Source organism: Orycteropus afer, unplaced genomic scaffold (assembly GCF_000298275.1).
Source record: "Orycteropus afer afer isolate SDZICR_OR568_19922 unplaced genomic scaffold, OryAfe1.0 scaffold00025, whole genome shotgun sequence".
Lineage (NCBI taxonomy): Eukaryota > Metazoa > Chordata > Mammalia > Tubulidentata > Orycteropodidae > Orycteropus > Orycteropus afer.
In genome coordinates, this window is record NW_006921612.1 from 9,805,044 (window position 1) to 9,813,040 (window position 7,997).

Sequence of the window (7,997 nt, forward strand, 5' to 3'; positions counted from 1 at the left end):
CCAAGGCCAAATTTTCCAACTACTGGTGATTCTTCTTTGTTTCCAACTTTTGCATTCCAATCACCAGTAATAATTTACACATGTTGATTGCATGTTTGGTCAATTTCAGACTGCAGAAGTTGGTAAGAATCTTCAATTTCCTTACGTTTGGCTTTGGCAGTTGGTGTGTAAAGTTGAATAATAGTAGTATTAACTGCTACTATTACTATTCAAATTTACATACTAACCACCAAAGCCAAAGATAAGGAAATTGAAGAAGTATTAACTGAGGAGCTCTGGTGGTGTAGTGTCTGTGGCATTTGACTGCTAACCAGAAGGCTAGTGGTTCAAACTCACCAGCTACTCCTTGGAAGGAAGACTGGGCATTGTACTTCTGTACAGATACCACCTTGGAAACCCAAGGAGGGGCCACTATGAGTCAGAATCAACTTGATGGCAGTGAGTTTTTTTTTTTTTTTTTTGGTATTATTAACTTGTCTTCCTTGTAGGTATATGGATATTACCCTATCATTGTCAGCATTGTACTTCAGGATAGATCTTGAAACATTCTTTGTGACAATAAATGCCACTCCATACCTCTTCAATTTGTCATTCCAGGCATAGTAGTTTATAGTAGGTCAACTCTACTTTGAGGAGGCAGCTCTTCCCCACTCGTATTTTGAGTGTCTCCTGACCTGAGGGGTTCATCTTCCAGATCAATATTGAACAATGTTTCGAGGCTATTCATAAAGTTTTCCAGTAATAAATCACACAGTGTGTCACTGCTATTCATAAGGTTTTCACTGGCCAATTCTTTGAGAAGTGGGTGGCGCTTTCTTCTTCCGAGTGTGTCTTAGTCTGGAAGCTCTGCTGAAACCTCTCCACCATGGGTGACCCTGCTGGTATTTGAACTACTGGTGGCATAGGCCTCCAGCCTCATAGCAACACATAAGCCACCACAGTATGACAAACTGACAGGTGAGTGGTGAGATATAAGAATGGACATGGTAATTTGGGGAAGGGTAAGCGGTTCCCCTTTCAGAATCTGTTGGTATGTTTTGCAACTCTTTGCTTTCTATAAATAATAATAATGGCTTTTACTTTGCCAATATTATGTTAAGTATCTCCTGTGTGTGGCTGGATCACAAATTAACTTAACACCCAATGAATGGTTAATGCCAGTGGTTGTATGTGGCCTCATTCCTAGCAGTACTATGGCTGCCTGAAAGTTTGAGACACAGGCTGTCTGCATGTGCAATGGAGATAGACATACAGGGATTATGTGTCCTCAGAATTCAGTCCTATGTGTACTCTCCTGGTTCCTGGCAACATGTTTGGTTTGGGCTGTATAGTACCTCTCCTCCTGTAGCTGACCCAGCATTTCCCCTTCTAGGTACTGTTGTGACTCAAACCTTGTTATTGGTCTTGTGGCCAGGAGAGGAAGTGGGTGCAGATGCTGAGGGCGTGCATAGTGCCTTCCAGGGCAGAAGCCTCTGCAGCATCTTCAAGCAAGGGAGGAGCACTAGCCTTCAACAGAGAAGAGGACACAGGCTCAGAGGGTCTCAGGTCTTGGGAGGCATTGACCACATCCCAAGTAGTCTTGGCTCTGCTCCTTTCCCACCAGAGTTCTGACATTTATGTGGCAAAGTAGTCAGGGTAATTCAGCCATCTTTGAAGCTCTGTTACCTTTATAATTAAGAACTGAGTCTGATCTTCAGCTTTTTTTTTTTTTTTTTTTGGCCCTCTCGCTAAAAGAGATGAGAGGCTTATTACATGCTGCCAGAGAGATTCTGTGACTTGCACACTTCATCTTTAATTGGTGATTAATAACTCTCAGGCTTTCATTGTCATTCTCTAATAAATGGTAGCCCTCAACAAGGGCCATTCAATCCCATTATCATTATAATTAATAAAGGAAAACCAAACCCACTGTCTTTGAGTGCTTTTGAGTCATAGTGATCCTGAAAGACGGAATAGATCTGCCCTATAGGGTTTCCAAGGCTGTAAATCTTTAGAGAAGCAGATAGCCTCTTCTTTCTCCTACAGAGAGACTGGTGGGTTCAAACCTCCGACCTTTTGTTTAGCAGATGAATGCTTTAACCAATGTACTACCAGGGTACCTTTTATAACTGCAACTTCCCCTGAACTTCTTAAATGTCTGAAATATTACACTTGCCAGTTAATTCCCTTTCTTGGGTATCCTGTTCCAGTTCACCACTGGTGAAAAAATTTTAACAGTTGAATAGCTATAACTTACCATGGCTTTCAGTATTCAATATGCCACCAGTGTGGGAGGCTTCTCCGTTAGCTGTGTATGAATGCCATGCACTCCAATGCTGAGTTCCTCCACCTAGATTGCTCTTTATAGATGAAACCCACCAGCCACTCCACAGAAGGAAGACTAGATAATCTATGCCCGTAAAGATTTACCTCCTCAGAAACACAAAGAGGGTTGCTATAAGTCATAAATGACTCTATGGCAGTGAGTTTGGTTTTGGTTTGGTGTGAAGGATTGAGGGAACATTAGTGATATAGTGGTAGGATTTTCTTCTTTGCTGTGAATTGGATTCAACTTGACAACCATGGGTATGGTTTTTGATCTGGTATGCAGATATGCAGAAGACTCAGGTTTGATTTCCAGCCAATACACCTTGACCATAGCCACCACCTGTCTTGCAGTAGAGGCTTGTGTGTTGCTTTGATGCTGAACAGGTTTTAGCAGCTCTTCCAGATTAAGACAGAGTAGGAAGAAAGACCTGATGATCTACTTCTAAAAATCAGCCAATGAAAACTCTGTGGATCACAATGATCCAATATTCAACCAATTATGGGGGAGGGCATGGAACTAGACAGTAATTGTTTCATTGTACATGGGTTTGCCATAAGTCAGGGCTTCCTGGACTGCAGCTAAAACACAGCATGATGGAATGGGCACTTTAGGAATGTAAGGAGAATGCCGATTTTTATCCTTCAACTTTTGTTCTGATGAAGAACACACGATACATATGAATTCTCACTGTATTGATTTTAAAATGTATTTGTGTACATGTAAGTTTTAAAAATATAAACAAGATGCATTCATGATTGGTGAGGACAAACTTGCTTTTCTTTAAATTGGTGAATGGAAGATACCTTCTTGGAAAAGGTGAGTGTAAAGTGAGGGGATGTTATATGAAGAACAGGATAGACATCTATCAGTTTCAAAAGAGGTATCTGGTAGATGGGAATGAGGTAAAAGTGGTGGGGAATCAGGATGTTCTGGAGAGAATCCAAGAACCAGGAGAGAATTTCCACTACCCAGAAGAGAGGAGAACTTTAGTCCAAGAATGGATTTATTTTAAAAGAGAAGTGGCTAATGACTTTGTTCAATGAAGATAAAGACAAGATTCAAAGAATCTGGTAAATGAAAAATGAGTCTTTCTATTTCATAGAATTTTATATTTTTTCAATTTTTTTTTTAAACATAACTGATTCTTTAATTCTCACTTCTTTCTTCCTGCCTTTCTGCCTTCCTTTTTCCCCTCCCACCCTCTCTCCCTTCCTTCCATATGTATTTACTGAATGCTTACCCTGGGTCAAGAAGCCCTTGTGACACAGTGGTTAAGTGCTGGGCTGGTGGATTTGAACCGCTAGCCTTCTGCTTAGCAGTCAAATGCCTTAGGCACTATGCCACCAGAGCTCCTTAGAACCTACCAGCTTCTGTAAATATTTATAATCTTGGAATCCCTATGGGGCAGTTCTGCTCTGTTCTATAGGATCTCTATAAGTTGGAATCAACTTGGCAGCAGTTGCTTTTTGGTTTGACCCCAGGATGGGCATCATTCTATCTCTGGCATTACAGAACCCGGGTTTTCTATTTTGACCTTTCCCACCACTTGTCTTTCCCAGTGGTGTCAGTGTGGGAACAGCTTCCAAAACTTGAGATTTCAGACCTCATTTCAGGCTGTATTTCCTGTCTCAGAAATCTAAGGCTCTTTACATTGGTTTCCTGCTTATTTAATGGATGTAATAATACTTTACATAGATTTAAGGAGCATTAATCAGTATTTACAAAGTTATGTTTAACAGGCAAAGTATAAATGCACCAAATGTGAATTTATAGTGGAACACATTTTACTGAGTTTCAGCAATTTCTACAGTGTTAGCCTGATATTATAGGTATGAAATGTTACCAACTGCATATATTTCCTCATATTAAAATAATTTCATAAAGGAAAATTTATGCTTTGGAGTTATGATTTACATAGTAAATCACAGGGCTGTTAGCTGTCTTTTTATCTTATGTAAAAGCCAATGCATGTAGTAATTAATCTTTTGTTTACTTGAAACTTTCACATTCAAATGTTTAATTTTCACATTCAAACTCCTTGGTCTTTTGTGCATTGAATACTGGTACTGTATATCTAATTACTCAGCAGAAATTTTTGAAGCCTAAATGCAACTTTTGAATGCTGTTTTTCTCCCTCTTTTCCTCTCTTCTAATAAAGACGTCTCATGAAAAACAGAATTCTTGTTTTCACTGGACTTGAACTCACAATTGTACAAGGTGGTCCCTATTTGGCCTCTCGTTTCCATTTCAACCTATTCTCTGTGTTTGGACAACTTTAGCGTAGACATAGTCTACTTAAGGGTTTGCTTTGTAACCAAAACTTTCATGCTAGATTTTTTTCTTTTTAAGTAATAATAATTTATAAGAAGTCTCCCTTGGGAGTACATGTCAGGCCACACAGCTTGTATTTATAAGAGACTATCAGAAGCTTCACTTAACTTCACTTTCATGTGTTTCCAGCTGATTTCTTTTTAGTCACGTTGCTTTAATTGTTTGGTCATTCCAGAAAATATTGCATTAGCTTTTTTTGGAAAGTAATGAAATAACCAGGTATGGTATCTTCTGCCCCAAGGGTTTAAGCCAATAGAATAAAGGTACTGTTGCTTTCTCATGTTTCAGTTGCCAGGTTGGGCACACATTAGGAGCTCCTCTGTGAACCAGAAAAGCAAAAGAATTAATGATTAAAAGAGTGAATGAGTGAATGTTACATGTGCAATAAATGTTGGTTGCATTAATTCTGCAATTATATATATATATATATATATACACACACACATATACTTATACATATACAAATATATATCTATAATTACGACATGCAGAAACAAGCTTTTCTTTGACGTCTCTAGCATTTTCTCCATTTGGTTAGAATTTCCCTTCTCTCTCCTCCCCTTTCTTTCTTCTTCTCTCTCTCTTCTTTTCCTTATTCTTTGGATCCAGATCTCAGAATCTGTAAGCCATTAGTTCACACATATTGAGCCATTAGATATATAGCTCCATTAAGAACTTGTTTTCTTTCATCAGCTATGTTGGCACATTTACCTTTATATAACATCCCAAAACAGGGCCAATTTATCCATTAGGCACAGTGCCTAAAGCTCAGTGTACTTGTAAAGACCTATGAAATCTAAAAAAAAAAAAAAAAATTTAGGTGGAAGAAAATGTCTTAATATATATTATTAACATATTTTAAGCACATTTTGCCCATGAAGGCCAGGAGCCCTTAAAAGTCATAATGAGACCCTATCCCAAATGCTTTATTTCTTTTGATACAGGTAGTGGTTCTTGATTTTGGCCATACATTAAAACCATTGGGAGAGCTTTTGAGCAAAGCCCAAGTCTCACCCCAATTCTTAGAGATTTTGAATTAGAGTATATAGAGTAGGGCTCAGATATGGGTTATTAGAAGCTCCCCAGATTATTTGGATGTGTAGTCAGGGATGAAAATCACTGGTCTAGGTGCTTCTGGGTCCTTGGGTGGTGTAAATGGTTAATGCTCCAGTACTGGTGGTTTGAGTCCAACCAGAAACAACTCAGAAGACAAGCCAAAAAGTCACATCCTTGACAACACTATGGAGCAGTTCGACTCTGCACATGTGGGGTCTCCATGAGTCAGAATCAACTTAAAGGTAGCTAACAACAACAAGAGATGATTCTAAGGCTCTATTGTGAATGCCAGTCACTTGGAGATCTTGTTAAAGTGCAGATTCAGTAGATCTGGAGGGAGAGGCCCAGACCCTGAGTTTCTATAGCTCCCAGGTGCTGGTGAGGTTGCAGGTTCATGGACTACACTTTGAGTAGCAGGGCTGAAGAGTATGGGCTCTGAATTAGAGAGTCACTTCATTCTCTGCCTAGAGGCTCTAGCATTTTAATGAAGATAGCAAACCAAAAATCAAACTTACTGCCACTGAGTCGATTAAGACTCATAGTGACCCCCATTGAGTTTCTAAGGGCTGTAAAGCTTTATGGAAGCAGACTGCCTCATCTTTTGCAGAGTGAACCCCTGACCTTTTGGTTAGCAGCAGAATGCCTTAACCACTACACCACCAGAGCTCCTTAATGATGATAAAATAATAATTAAAAAAAACCCAAAGTCACTGCCATCGAGTCAATTCCAACTCACAGTGACCCTAAGTTTTTGAGGCTGTAAATCTTTACAGAAGTAGATTGCCCTGTCTTTCTTCCACGGAGTGGCTGGTGGATTTGAATGGCCAACCTCTGATTAGCTGTCAAATGCCTTAGGCACTGTGCCACCAGAGCTCTTTTAATGATGATAGTCATGACGTTTATTGAGCACTCACTATTTGCTACTCATTAAATATATTTTAGAAGTCCTTGGGTGGTGTAAATTGTCAGCACATAGGCTGCTAAGTGAAAGACTGCAGGTTCTAGTCCACCTAGAGATGCCTTCGAAGAAACTCTTAGAGATCTACTTCTGAAAAATCAGCCATGGAAACACTATGGAGCATTACTCTACTCTGACCCACTTGGGGCCTCCATGAGTTGGAGGAGTTGACTTGACAGCAACAGCTTAACTGGTTTAAGTGAATTTGTGTATTATTTTTATATGTTACAATTGTTTTGTGAGGGAGGTACTAGTTACCCCTATTTTACAGAAAACAAATTGAGATTCAGAGTAGTTAAAATTGGAGTCCAATATTCTGTAGATAGTATGTGGTAATGCTGTATTCAAATGCAGATCTGTGAAAGTCCACAAAGTCTATGTCTTTTCTCCAACACCATGTTGCCTGTAAGATGTTATATCATCTCCCTTACTGAACACCTACCCAAGGTGTTAGATCATTCCTAGCCACAGTTTTAAAGAAAATAATCATAGTTTAAAAAGAGTAAAAAAAAAAAAAAAAAAAAAGGTGTGAAAGTAGAAGTAAAAAGTACGTACTTAACTATACCTATTTTGCATCTCTCAATTCCAGCTTATATCATGTTTTTGTCATTATTGTTGTTAGTTGTTGTCCAGTTGGCACTGACTTGTGGTAACCCTATGTACAACAGAACAAAACATGATATACCTTAGTATTTAATTAATCTCTCTAACATTGCTTTATTAAATCATTCTCCTGTTCGAAAGAAGTCTTGATGTTAATCATATATATATCTTGGCTAAGCCATTCAGACAAATGTTCAAGGTGCTCTGCAGTACTGCTTTACCCACCATATAAATTTACAATTTATTGATTCACTAACTCATTCACACATTCATTCATTCAGCAAACATTTATTGAGAATCTATTCTGATGTAAAGCCCTCTTCTAGATGCTGAATCCCTTGTTTTGTTGCAGGGCCAGCAAAATTTAAATAAGCAGTGTAGTAAAGACATAGGTTGGTGGTTCAAACCCACCAGCCACTCCTCGGAAGGAAGAAGGGGCAATCTACTTCCGTAGCGATACTGCCTTGGGAACCCAAGGAGGGGTCACTATGAGTCGGGTCAGACTCAATGGCACATAAGAACAACAACAACAACAGTAAAAACATATGTAACTCATAAATTACCACATATTTATTCTACATATTTAATTTTCTTGCCATAATCTCAGCAAAATAATGAATTTTGTTTTTACACTTAAGGTGTTCACAAAATTTGAGTTCTATTGAAGTGATTATTTAAAATATTAAAATATAAAATGTAATTATATTCAGAGTATACAAAATTTTAATATATATTTTTATT